At 43.7% G+C, this 13,496-nt stretch overlaps 1 protein-coding gene across 1 annotated transcript in view; it reads right to left on the bottom strand.

Moving 5' to 3' along the window:
- Nucleotides 1-13,496, bottom strand: part of LOC126419392 (uncharacterized) — a 249,566-nt gene that overhangs the window by 174,148 nt on the left and 61,922 nt on the right. The gene's annotated exons all lie outside the window — the stretch shown is intronic.

Raw genomic sequence — 13,496 nt, forward strand, 5'->3', positions numbered from 1 at the left:
GGTTTAAGTAGTTCTAAGTCTAGGGGACTGATGACCTCCGATGTTAAGTCCCATAGTGCTTAGAGCCATGTGAACCATCATCAAAAATACCGTTTGAGCCATGTGATATTCTTCGACGGACACAATAATTACGGCCAATGTGAGCCTTAAGTACAAGTTTTTGATGATGTACGTATTTATTTTTAATTATTTTCTCCTTAACGTCTTACTTTTGTATACGTCCGACGTGGAACTGACACAAACAAATAATTTTGCAACAGTGTGATTAAATAATTGTGATTCTGCTTCATTACTAAGAATCCCACACGGAGACCGGAGCACTACAAACGATGTAACAATTAACTCACTCACTGCGGATTTGTAAATCGTGGCACTACTACACATTTGCCAGAAAGCGAGGGGCAAAGTCAGCGGAAAGGTCAAGAACTTTATCTGGCAATCATCACACGGCAGCATTCGAGTAATTTAAATGCACAGCCATTTCTGACATGCCGACTGCGTCGTTCGGGAGATATTAGTAACATACGGGAGGAAAGCCAATATCGGAGTCCTGGCTAGGCCATCGTCTACCAGAGCGTCTTTTGAGACGAGATCTCCCACGTCTAACCGAAAATGCCTATTCCGGCTTCATCACTGGCCTCTCGCCTCGCACCGCTGCCAGAACTTAACCAAGGCGGACAGAAACCTCAACAACTGCAGACAGTACGTGTGTTATAAAAGCTAACGGGGCCCACGGAGAAGGTGAATTCCGCGCCCCAGATCACGACCAAGGGCCTATACTGCCCCACGTCGCTACCGACTGAATTTTACAGCTCCTCGTCCCATCCAAGACATCAAACTAAGGTTGTGCCACGTCCAAGAGTAAAGTTACAACGGCGTTCTTTTGAGCTATCTGCGGAAAATACCGCCAGAAGTTATCGAATGTTCAATCAGATCAAATGTTCAAGCCACCGCCACTAAGAGATCACATATCAAACATTTCACACTCTCTTCCGCTAGATATGTTGTTACGTGAGTCAGTCTCCTAATATTTTGATTTAAACAATTATATAATATTTTGCTGTGAGACTCCCAGCATGCGAAATGCTGGCAATTTTGTTGTTGTTGCGGTCTTCAGTCCGAAGACTGGTTTGATGTAGCTCTCCATGCTACTCCATACTGTGCAAACCTCCTCATCTCCGAATAACTACTGCAACCTACGCCCTGCGGAATCTGCTAACAACATCCATCTCTTGGTGTCTCTCTACGTTTTTTAGCCCCCACACTTCCTTCCTATACTAAACTGGGAATCCCTTGATCTCTCAAAATGTATCCTATCAACTGATCCCATCTTCTAGGCAGGTTTCTTTTCTCCCCAATTTCATTCATTACCTCCGCATTAGTTAACATCTACCCATCTAATGTTCGGCATTCTTCTGTAGGACCACATTTCAAAAGCTTCTATTCTCTTCTTGACTAAACTGTTTGTCGTCCATGTTTCATTTCGGCATATGGCTACACTCCATAAAAATACTTTCAGAAAAGACGTCCTTAGACTTAAACCTATATTCGATGTTAACAAACTCTTCTTCTTCAGAATTATTACTGTCCAAATAGCAAAAATTGTCTGCTACTTTAAATTTTCGCACGTCCATATTTACACTGGATGAAAGTGGGACACAGCTGGTAATTTTGAATAAAAATGAAATTCCTCCAGCTTTACTTTTTTTTATTTACTTCGCTACTAGTTTCGACGTTGCGTCAACGTCATCTTCAGGCCCGTACACTTTGATGAAATCAGTTGTGTGTGGCTCAGTCTAGAAATCCGCGGTGAGACCAACACGTGCTCCACATGGGTGGCGGGCATCAGTCCGCTCCGCCACAAAAATTCTCTGCTTGGCCTAAGTCGCAATCGCCATGGAAACGTGTACACACAGAACTTTCTGGTTGATTGTGGTTGACTCATATAACAAGTTTCTTTCTCTGTGCCAATGAACTCGACAACGTAACGTAGCACAATCCAGGTGTTGTCATCGATTTTTTGGTTCAAAAATGGCTCTGAGCACTATGGGACTTAACTTCTCAGATCATCAGTCGCCTAGAACTTAGAACTATTTAAACCTAACTAACCTAAGGACGTTACACACACCCATGCCTGAGGCAGGTTTCGAACCTGCGACAGTAGCGGTCGCGCGGTTCCAGACTGTAGCGCCTAGAACAGCTCGGCCACTGCGGGCGGCCATCGATTTTTTGCCTTGAAGGTTTACCTGAAGTAATAACGTCAGACAACGGACCTCAGTTCACGTTAAATGAACTTGAAACAGTCTGTGAACGCAATGGCATACACCATCTAACCAGTGCACCGTTTCGCCGGCCGCTGTGGCCGAGTGGTTCTAGTAGCTTCAGCCCTGAACCGCGCTGCTGCTACGGCCCCAGGTTCGAATGCTGCCTAGGGCATGGATGTGTGTGATGTCCTTAGGTTAGTTAGGTTTAAGTAGTTCTAAGTCTAGGGGACTGTTGACCTCAGATGTTAAGTCCCATAGTGCTCAGAGCTACTTTTAGTACTGTTCCATCCACAGTGAAACGGCGAAGCGGAACGCTTTGTTAGAACTTTCAAGATGCCGACGGCCAAACTTCGCTCCGCACACACCAAGGATCAAACATTCCAACTGTTTCTCGTCTTATATACCGTGTGATCAAAAAGTCAGTATAAATTTGAAAACTCGATAAACCACGGAATAATGTAGATAGAGAGGAAAAAATTGACACACATACTTGAAATGACATGGGGTTTTATCACAACAAAAAAAAAAAACAAAAAAAACAATGTTCACAAAATGTCCGACAGATGGCGCTGGACAGTAAAACTGCTACCGTGACGGGTGAGAGGTACGTCGATATGTTACAGAATCGCATCATCCCCAGCTTGGCTGATAAACACCTGCTGGAACGTACGATGTTTATGCAGGATGGCGCTCCACCCCATTTTGAGGAATGTGTATTAAATTTTCGTGCTTGACGATGGAAATCTTCATTTTATCGCCATGTTGACGACACGTTTATAGCCTGGCCACACGGTGCAGGAGCTCTTTAGGACTTCCATGAACGTACGAACAGTATGCACCCAAATATCCTGTCCACCGTCGAGACAGATAAAGAGGGAAAGATGCCGTTTTTAGATATTTTGGTACAACGAAAGTCGGATGAACGTCTCGGTCACTCAGTTTGGAGCAAGCCGACGCTCACTGACTTATATCTCAGTGCCCAGAGTTTTCACCATCCAGTGCAGAAGAGAGCAACGTCAGTACAGAAAAGGAGATTAGCGACCATGATGTCATTATAGAAACTACGGTTTTTAAATACAATAAATCAGTCAAAAAGGCTAGGAGAGTGCTTCTGCTAGAAAGAGCAGATAAGCATTTGTTAGGGTCTCACTTACACAGGGATCTGGCATCATTTAGTTACAGTAAGATGGACGTCGAAGAATGGTGGCCGAAATTTAAGCTAACTATATATCGTGGTTCGGAGTGTTATGTGTCTAGTAAGTGGATTAGGGATGTAAAAGACTCACCATGGTTTAATAACGAATTTCGGAAAATGCTGAGCTAGCAGAGGCTGTTGCACTCTCGATTCAAACGAGAACGCACAAACGAGAAAGGCAAATGTTACTAGAGATGAGTCTGTGGAAAGAGCTATGCGCTAAGCATACGGCAACTACCACCGGCATACCTTAGCAAAAGATCTGGCAAAGAATCCGAAAAAAATTGTGATCCTATGTAAAATCGATCGAACCCCTTGTGGATCAGTCTGGTGTCGCAGTGGGAGATAAAAATACGAAAGCCGATGTAGTAAATTTCGCGTTCAAAAAATCGTCGATGCGGGAGAATTCTACAAACATACCGTCATTTGAACATCGGACGGACTTCCGTAGTGACGACAAGTAACAATCATCCCTAGCCTAGAGAAACAACTGAAAGATTTGAAGCAAATAAGTCACAAGGTACTGACTGAATCCCAGTTCGGTTTCACAACGAGTACTCTACGTCACTATACGCTTACCTGTCCTGCATTGATCGCGAATCTCTCACCGACCGCAAAGTCTCAAGCGACTGGGGAAAAAGCGCAAATGACTCCCGTACATAAGAAGGGTCAAAGAATGGACCCGCATAACTGCAGACCAATAATTGTAACTTCCGTTTGCTACAGAATAATTGAGCATAATCTTCGAATATAATCAATTTTCTTCATACTGAGAAGCTTATGAAGGGCAACAGGCAGTAAATATTTTTTATTTGTTATTGTTGTTGTTGTTGTGGTCTTCAGTCCTGAGACTGGTTTGATGCAGCTCTCGATGCTATTCTATCCTGTGCAAGCTTCTTCATCTCTGAGTAACTACTGCAACTACTGCAACCTACATCCTTCTGAATCTGCTTAGTGCATTCATCTCTTGGTCTCCCTCTACGATTTTTACCCTCCACGCTGCCCTCCAATACTAAATTGGTGATCCCTTGATGCCTCAGAACATGTCCTACAAACCGATCCCTTCTTCTTGTCAAGTTGTGCCACAAACTCCTCTTCTCCCCAATTCTATTCAATACCTCCTCATTAGTTATGTGATCTATCCACCGAATCTTCAACATTCTTCTGTAGCACCACATTTCGAAAGCTTCTATTCTCTTCTTGTCTAAACTATTTATCGTCCATGTTTCACTTCCATACATGGCTACACTCCATACAAATACTTTCAGAAACGACTTCCTGACACTTAAATCTATACTCGATGTTAACAAATTTCTCTTCTTCAGAAACGCTTTCCTTGCCATTACCAGTCTACATTTTATATTCTCTCTACTTCGACCATCATCAGTTATTTTGCTCCCCAGATAGCAAAACTCATTTACTACCTTAAGTGTCTCATTTCCTAAACTAATTTCCTCAGCATCACCTGATTTAACTCGACTACATTCCATTATCCTCGTTTTGCTTTTGTTGATGTTCATCTTATATTCTCCGTTCAAGACACTGTCCATTCCGTTCAACTGCTCTTCCAAGTCCTTTGCTGTCTCTGACAGAATTACAATGTCATCGGCGAATCTCAAAGCTTTTATTTCTTCTCCATGGATTTTAATACCTACTCCGAATTTTTCTTTTGTTTCCTTTACTGCTTGCTCAATATACAGATTGAATAACATCGGGGAGAGGTTACAACCCTGTCTCACTCCTTTCCCAACCACTGCTTCCCTGTCATGCCCCTCGACTCTTATAACTGCCATCTGGTTTCTGTACAAATTGTAAATAGCCTTTCGCTCCCTGTATTTTACACCTGCCAACTTTAGAATTTGAAAGAGAGTATTCCAGTCAACATTGTCAAAAGCTTTCTCTAATTCTACAAATACTAGGAACGTACGTTTGCCTTTCCTTAATCTTTCTACTAAGGTAAGTCGTAGGGTCAGTATTGCCTCACGTGTTCCAATATTTCTAGGGAATCCAAACTGATCTTCTCCGAGGTCGGCTTCTGCCAGTTTTTCCATTCGTCTGTAAAGAATTCGCATTAGTATTTTGTAGCTGTGACTTATTAAACTGATAGTTCGGTAATTTTCACATCTGACAATACCTGCTTTCTTTGCGATTGGAATTATTATATTCTTCTTGAATTCTGAGAGTATTTCGCCTGTCTCATACATCTTGCTCACTTTTTTATTTCCGGAAAGCATTTGACACGGTGCCCCATTGCAGGCTATTAACTAAGGTACGAACATATGGAATAGGTTCTCAGTTATGTGAGTGGCTCGAAGACCTTTCAGCTTACAGAACCCAGTATGTTGTCCTCGACGATGAGTGTTCACGACAGACAAGCGTGCCTCAGGGAAGTGTGATACGACCGCTCCTATTTTCTATCCGCTATTACTTTCTGTAGTGCGGCTGATCCCGGTGGAGGTTCGAGTCCTCCCTCGGGCATGGGTGTGTGTGTTTGTCCTTAGGATAATTTAGGTTAAGTAGTGTGTAAGCTTAGGGGCTGATGACCTTAGCAGTTAAGTCCCATAAGATTTCCCACACATTTGAACATTTTTTGTACTTTCTGTACACATAAATGGTGTGGTGCGGATATGGTAGACGGCAATTGGCAGCTATTTGCTCATGACTCTGTGGTATTCGGGAAGATATCGTTGGTGAGTGTCTGCAGAAGTACACATGATGACCTAGAAAAAATTTTCAGTTAGTGTGACGAATCGCAGCTATCTCTAAATGTAGAAAAATATAAGTTAATGCGGAAGTGGAACAAAAACAAACCCTTGATCTTCCGATACAGAGTTAATAGTGTCCTGCTTGACACAGTCACGACGTTCAAATATCTCGGCGTGACGTTGCGAAGCGATACGAAATGGAATTAGCATGTGCGGACTGTGGTAGGGAAGGCAAATGGACGATTTCGGTTAATGGGAGAAATCTGGGAAAATGTGGATCACCTGTACCAGAGGCTGCATTTACACTACTGGCCATCAAATTGCTACATCACGAAGATGACGTTCTACAAAAGCGAAATTTAACCGACAGGAAGAAGATGCTGTGATATGCAAATGATTAGCTTTTCAGAGCATTCACACAAGGTTGGCGCCGGTGGCGACACCTACAACGTGCTGACATGAGGAAAGTTTCCAACCGATTTCTCATACACAAACAGCAGTTGACCGGCGTTGCCTGATGAAACGTTGTTGTGATGCCTCGTGTAAGAAGAGAAAATGCTTACCATCACGTTTCCGACTTTGATAAAGGTCGGATTGTAGCCTATCGCGATTGCGGTTTATCGTATCGCGACATTGCTGCTCGCGTTGGTCGAGATCCAATGACTGTTAGCAGAATATGTTTTCGGTGGGTTCAGAAGGGTAATACGGAACGCCGTGCTGGATCCCAACAGCCTCGTATTACTAGCAGTCGAGATGATAGGAATCTTACCACATGGCTGTAACGGACCGTGCAGCCACGTCTCGATCCCTGAGTCAACAGGTGGGGACGTTTGCAAGACAACAACCACCTGCACGAACAGTTCGACGACGTTCGCAGCAGTATGGACTTTCAGCTCGGAGACCATGGCTGCGGTTACCCTTGATGCTGCACCACAGACAGGAGCTCCTGCTGAATGAATCCAGGTTCTGTTTACAGCATCATCATGGCCGCATCCGTGTTTTGCGACATCGTGGTGAACGCACATTGGAAGCGTGTATTCATCATCGCCATAATGGCGTATCAACCGGCGTGATGGTATAGGGTACCATTGGTTACACGTCTCGGTCACCTCTTGTTCGCATTGACGGCACTTTGAACAGTGGACTTTACATTACAGATGTCTTACGACCCGTGGCTCTAGCCTTCATTCGATCCCTCCGAAACCCTACATTTCAGCAGGATGATGCACGACCGCATGTTGCAGGTCCTGTACGGACCTTTCTGGATACAGAAAATGTTCGATTGCTGCCCTGGCCAGCACGTTCTCCAGATCTCTCAAAAACTGAAAACGTCTGGTCAGTGGTGGCCGAGCAACTGGCTCGTCACAATACGCCAGTCACTATTCTTGATGAACTGTGGTATCGTGTTGAGGCTCCATGGGCAGCTGTACCTGTACACTCCATCCAAGCTGTGTTTGACTCAATGCCCAGGCGTATCAAGGCCGTTATTACGGCCAGAGGTGGTAGTTCTGGGTACTGATTTTTCATGATCTATGCACCAAATTGCGTGAAAATGTAATCACATGTCAGTTCTAGTACAATATATTTGTCCCATGAATACCCGTTTATCATCTGCATTTCTTCTTGGTGTAGCAATTTTAATCGCCAGTAGTGTAGGATGCTGGTGCGATCTATTCTTTAGTACTCCTCCAGTGTTTGTAATCCGTTCAATGTCGGATTAAAGGAATACAGGGAAGCAATTCAGAGGCAGGCTGCTAGATTTGTTACCGGTAGGTTCGAACAACACGTAAGTGTTATGGAGATGCTTTGGAAGCTCAAATCGGAATCCCTGGACGGAAGGCGACGTTCTTTCCGAGAAACTCTATTGAGAAAATTTATAGAACCGGCCTTTGAAGCTGACTTCCTAATGATTCCACAGCCGCCAACACACATTGCTCATAAGTACCACGAATATAGGCAGAATTACAGCCCGTACGGAGGCAAATAGTCGTTTTTCCCTCGCTCTGTTTGCGAGTAGGAAAGGAAATGCGATGACTGGTAGTGGTACAGGGTACCCTCCGCCGCGCGCCGTACTGTGGCTTATGGAGCATCTACGTAGATGTAGATGTAGAGACATACATGTAGTTTTAAGTACACTAATACACAGAGCAAAAACTCTTCTGACGGGGATCACTTGAATTCCGGAATTAATCACCTGATATATACGTTCCGAAACAACGGCTATGGGTCACGTGGAATGAAGACAGCGTTCCCCAAGAAAAGGAAACGTGAATATGTTAAACATTCACGTCGAACGTCGCCAATTCCATTCCTTCGTTTTTGTGGCGCTACATCCAGCAAAATAGGCAGAGTCCTGTGGAGATTAGGGATGAGACCTGTTTACCGACCTCCTAAAAAGACGAAGGAGATGCTACGCCTTGTTAAGGATAGCCTACGCTTCAAGATTCCTGAGATTTACAATGTATATTGTGAGTGTGGAAGCGATTACATCGGTCAGTCCATCCGCACCGTTTCCCACCGCTGTGCAAAACATCATCGGCATATCAAAAATCGAGAACTGGAGACATCGTCTGTTGCTTAGCACAGCCTCACGAACAGCCATAAAATATTATTTAAGGAAACAGAGGTTTTGTCCAAGGCTTCTACAAACTGTGATTCTGTAATTCAAAAATGGTTCAAATGGCTCTGAGCACTATGGGACCTAACCTCTATGGTCATCAGTCCCCTAGAACTTAGAACTACTTAAGCCTAACTTAAGGACATCACACAACACCCAGCCATCACGAGGCAGAGAAAATCCCTGACCCCGCCAGGAAACGAACCCGGGCGCGGGAAGCGAGAACGCTACCGCACGACCACGAGCTGCGGGCTATTTTGTAATTAATGAGGCTTTAGAAATAGGAACCTGTGAAGAATACTTGAACCGTAACAACAGATATAATCTTAGCAATGCATGGAAACGAGCTCTTGATGAAAATCCAGAGATATTCAGCTACAGCCAGAATCGTGGCGCTACCACCGCAGCCGTTGACACCATTTGTTGTGGCATTAGGTAACTGCCGACAAATCGGAAGGCGTCTAGGGGCTGTACAAGGCTACCAGAGCAGCAGTTTTGACAGTCAGTTGCTCCCGACGAAGACGATGGGGGTAATCGTCAAAAGCTCGAGTTTTCACCCTGAAATGACGCAGAAAGAAGTCCGAGAATGTTTTATACAACCTGTGAGATCCAAACATCAGACTTTTTCGACTTCTAATTACTTTCTGTGGCACGGTATGTGTACGACGAGATAAAAAATCTGTTTTATCTTTTAGCGCACTCTGGACGAAGGCTTAATGTCCGATTTCGTGTCTGAAAATCCAGCCTGGCACATTCACTGCGCCCGTGTTGTAGTGACGTACTAGAGACATGTGATTAAAATAAACGACGGGTTTCTACTGCCGCCAAATTGCCACCGCTGGGACAACACCTCAACGATGCCATGTGTCTTAACGTGAACGACCGTTGCGTAACATTTTCAGCACTCTTTGCCACTAAGTGTTATGAATTATTCATAATGCGAAAGCGAGGAGAAAAAGTACTACCCCAAGGTCGCGAGAAGAATCCTGCAGAAGCATAGGAAAGAATTTCGCATGTTGCGCCCGAGATGACATGATCTTTAATAATATTTGTGGCTTTAACATATATGAAAACCAGAATTCTTACACAGGATGATTTTGGGAATAATTATAGCCATTCTATCCCAAGAAACAACAAATAATTCTAGGGCTCATAAAAAGGTTGAAAGCGACACGAAGGAAACAAAAGCTTTTTCCCGTGTAAACAGTATTTAAAGGCCTTATCTACCATAGTGAAGTACATCACCATAGGGATTGCTCACAATATCGGCAGGATAGGAGAACTGAAAAGATCAACCTGAGATATTCACACTTTCTGTGCTTTCGCGGTTATAAATTGACAGTCAACCGAGTAACTCACTCGTATTTGTCTGTTAAGAGTTAGGTGTAAATTACATACAGAATAGAATTACCGCAGTAACGATATAATATAAACCCGAGCTCAAAAACAGCGGAAGTTACTAACTAGCAAATGGCGTGGAATAAATCCGACGACCATCATCCATACATGAAAAAACTTCAATTGATGCATTCTCGCCTGGGCTAATAGAGTATAGACTACGCTTTTCTCGTATTTTACTGTTCCCTCATGATCCTCGAATGACAGGCGCTCCATCTCCCATTTTATGTGCCCCTACCTACATCTCATATACGAGGGCTGTTCGGAATGTAAGGTCTAATCGGTCGCGAAATGGAAATCACTATGAAAATCACCTCGAAAACAGTTACCTAAGCCCTCCAGCTACTTCCTGACATAGTCGCCACTCCGAATTCGACATCTGTCGTAGCGTTACACCAACTTCCCCATACCCTCGTCACAGAAGGAAGTCTGCACTCTACGCTGGTCTACAGCTCGTTGTCTGTGCGAAAATGTTTTCCTCCTAGCCAGTGAGTCATGTGAGCAGAGACGGTACTCAGTGGGAGCCAATTACTGGCTGCATTGTTGGTGATCAAACACTTCCCATCGAAAACGCTGCAAGAGCGTCATCATTGCTCCTGAAGATTGCTGCTGAGAATATTGCATAAGGAAGAAAACACATGACAGTTATGTTATGTGGGGTGCATGACATCAGGGTGCATGACATCAGGCGAAATTTCTCATCAGACTTTCATACTTGGTGGGAGAAACTACTTTCTAGGCACCACTGTGGGCATTGAACTGAAAAGAGCGACGTGACCCGATCGATGGATATACTAGAGATACTGCCCAACACATTTCTGCAAAGCTTCATTGGATTTTCATTGTGGTTTCCATTTCATACCCAATCGGACCTTACTTTCCCAAAAGCCCTTGTATATCTTTCACATGCAGTAAGAAATTTTTCCTTTTTTGTCCCCTCCAGCTCCACAATGGTATTTAATCCTCCCATCCTACAGCCCAAGAACACCGGGAGCATCAGTCTTCATTAGAATGGAAAGAACTCATGTCGTCATCCTCATGTCATTAATTCATCACTACTAAAATGTACACCTTTACTACTTTCAGATTTTTTCTGCAAATGTTTGAGAGCAGCAAGATGTATCAACCTGTGCGCTGTCAATGTCCCATTTCTCCATCCCCACTGTTGTAACATCCCGTGGCGCCATCGATCTTCAAACTGAGACATGCGCACCTCACTTCAATACTTCTACAAAGGCTTAATCAGTCATATGAAACAATTTAATGTTATATGCGGAGATAGCAAATCGCGGGAACATCTGAAATAGCGTATCGCTTCACTGCAATTTGCATTTATTGTAACACTTAATAACAGGCCAAGGAAATGACGCGTGTTACACTTGACAGATAATAGCACTAGAACAATAATAGACACCTGATTCAGTTTTCTGCACTTTAGTTAAAGTTCAATAGGCGAATACAATTTAAGTTCTCCCATAAATATAAATATGCGCGTAGACGCGTTAAAGAACCGGTTATGAAACAGTCACTTATAACATCAAGGCAGCCACACTCCATTTAAAGAAAAAATAACTAGCAAGTTTACACATTGACTCCACAACACCTTACGGCGACAGTTAACATCCAATAAGTTCCTTTCTTTACAATGTGACATTAAGTACAGCTCAATAGCAATAATATATCATTAAGTACAGCTCAATAGCAATAATATATATATATATATATATATATATATATATATATATATATATGCGCATAAGCACAATTAAAAACTGGTGGAAAAACACTAAATTGGAAATTGACAAACCTATACTCAAAGGAGCCGCACTCCATCTAACCACCCTAAAGATGGCAACTTAATGGCTACCTAGAGTAACAAAATTAAGAATAGAATGCTTATAGATTGACTAGAATAAAGAAATAAACAACACATACACGGCTCACGGCTTCTGACGGCCGACAAACTGTGTTGGGTTATTGAGCAGTGATTAAACTAGCCACAACATACGCTAACCAGGTTACTTGCGTATTTGAAGACAAGCGTCGAGCCAGAACCCTGGTCAGAAGGTAATGGAATCAGTATTAATTTACAACTAACTGCAGCATCGAAATCAACTGATGACAGGTTGACCATTGCCTATGTGGCGTACGATGGACAGTCAATAGACTGAACACTCAGCTGAACCCCAAGTGTGATGCTGAGGGGCGAAACGCCCAGCCCAAAGTATGTTTAGCGCGATCACCTAGTTTGAGAACAAAACAACCATGAAACAACAGGATGATATTGCAGCTTGCAGTACAAATGCCAGAACCCGAATATAGCCTTAACCCAAGGCAGGACTAAAGCACACTAGAATCTCTCTCAATTAAAGTTTCCAAAAGAACCAAAACTAGCAGGATTCCCTTACACTGCAGACGTGCCAACACTTCCGTTCATACCCCAGAATCAACTAGCGCAACATAAATCATTGACACATTTCAGATAATGTTTTAAAACAACATACTTAAATACCTTTGTTTACCACTAGCCTTAATTAGTTAACAGGTTAGGTTCTGTTACTGATGCCACGCAAATGAGGTAGCAAGTTCAGGTCTACAATTCTACTCTGCCATTTACCACGCGTCGTGACGAGGAAAGAACGAATCCAGCTAATTAACTGTAAGTCACTACTTGGAGTCAGTATTTGACGTTGCGCTTAAAACCAACAGACAAAAGTGAGAGTCAAGTTTACACTCGCAAGCAGCACACGCAGAACACGAGCATAAGGTGAGCATTAAATAAATCGCTCCTTGTTCAGTCATTTACACACCGACGAAACCAATAATCTTCGCCGAATTACTGTAGACGCCGGACTCCCCAGTTGCCTGCAAATGACGCAAATAATGGTCAAAACGTCTGACTTTCAGTCCGATGACATCCGTAGGATAGGACTTTCAATGGACAACGAGGCCTCATCCCCTTGGATCCAACTGCGACCAAGACAGTAACATAGGCTGCTATCACGGCCTTAACGATGCATCACACCCGATACGAGTCACGTCAAACCATCAACAAAACGGCGTGGCCTCCTGTACGCTCCCAGACGTCCGCAATCAGAGTTCCTCCTCCCGAACGACGCTCTCCCGCAAACACGGCAGGCAGCCGGCCTCAGCAACGCCACAGCGCCCTCTGGCTAGGGTAAGAAAACAGCCTAGCGCGAAGCGGGAATTTCAAAAGGAAAGGAGGAAACTCAGAGAACCAACCGTGACATTTCGTCACGGTTCTCAAACGGCTCACGCCTAATCAGACCATTCACTTGCTACGCTGGTGCTAACCA

The sequence above is a fragment of the Schistocerca serialis genome, chromosome 9 (assembly GCF_023864345.2).
Source record: "Schistocerca serialis cubense isolate TAMUIC-IGC-003099 chromosome 9, iqSchSeri2.2, whole genome shotgun sequence".
Taxonomy (NCBI): domain Eukaryota; kingdom Metazoa; phylum Arthropoda; class Insecta; order Orthoptera; family Acrididae; genus Schistocerca; species Schistocerca serialis.